Source organism: Eriocheir sinensis, chromosome 60, assembly GCF_024679095.1.
Source record: "Eriocheir sinensis breed Jianghai 21 chromosome 60, ASM2467909v1, whole genome shotgun sequence".
NCBI classification, from domain to species: domain Eukaryota; kingdom Metazoa; phylum Arthropoda; class Malacostraca; order Decapoda; family Varunidae; genus Eriocheir; species Eriocheir sinensis.
In genome coordinates, this window is record NC_066568.1 from 10,051,909 (window position 1) to 10,052,468 (window position 560).

The following is a 560-nucleotide window of genomic DNA, read 5'->3' on the forward strand; positions in this document are numbered from 1 at the left end:
ACACATGGAACACAGTAGCTGGAAGACGAGTAACGCAACACACACAGGTAAAGTACACGCAAACACACGCAACACATACAGGTAAAACACACGCAAATACACGCAAACACATCGCTATGAGCCCCAAACCACAGGAAATCCATAACACGAACGCGAGCGAGTAAGGAGAGGGAGAAAAAAAAAATCCCTCGCACAAAAAAAGCTGAAATACTGTGGGCGACGCGCAGGTCAGCCAGTGTTGCTGTTGACGTGCTGGTGAAGGGTTGTGCTTCGCTCGGCTCCTGGCGCGCCCGTGACCACTCGTGACCTGAGCCCCAGACGTGACCCAACATGACCTAGTGTCCCCCCAGCCATGCGTCCCCCCCATCGCCCCCTCTCCGCCCCCCCGTGAGGCGTGCCCATGTAGAGAGCTAGGCTGGGCTGTTGTATCGGCGAGCTGCAAGGTAGGAGGTAGTCACAAATGCCATCTACCTCTCTCTCTCTCTCTCTCTCTCTCTCTCTCTCTCTCTCTCTCTCTCTCTCTCTCTCTCTCTCTCTCTCTCTCTCTCTCTCTCTCTCTC

At 54.8% G+C, this 560-nt stretch overlaps 1 protein-coding gene across 3 annotated transcripts in view; it reads left to right on the forward strand.

Moving 5' to 3' along the window:
* The first annotated feature begins 242 nt into the window (after positions 1 to 242).
* LOC126985941 (uncharacterized) overlaps positions 243 to 560 on the forward strand; it is a 23,503-nt gene continuing 23,185 nt past the window's right edge. For all 3 annotated transcript variants that reach the window (XM_050841536.1, XM_050841537.1, XM_050841538.1), the window contains exon 1: positions 243 to 443. The gene's annotated coding sequence lies outside the window, so the exon portion shown is untranslated. The remainder of the gene's footprint in view (positions 444 to 560) is intronic.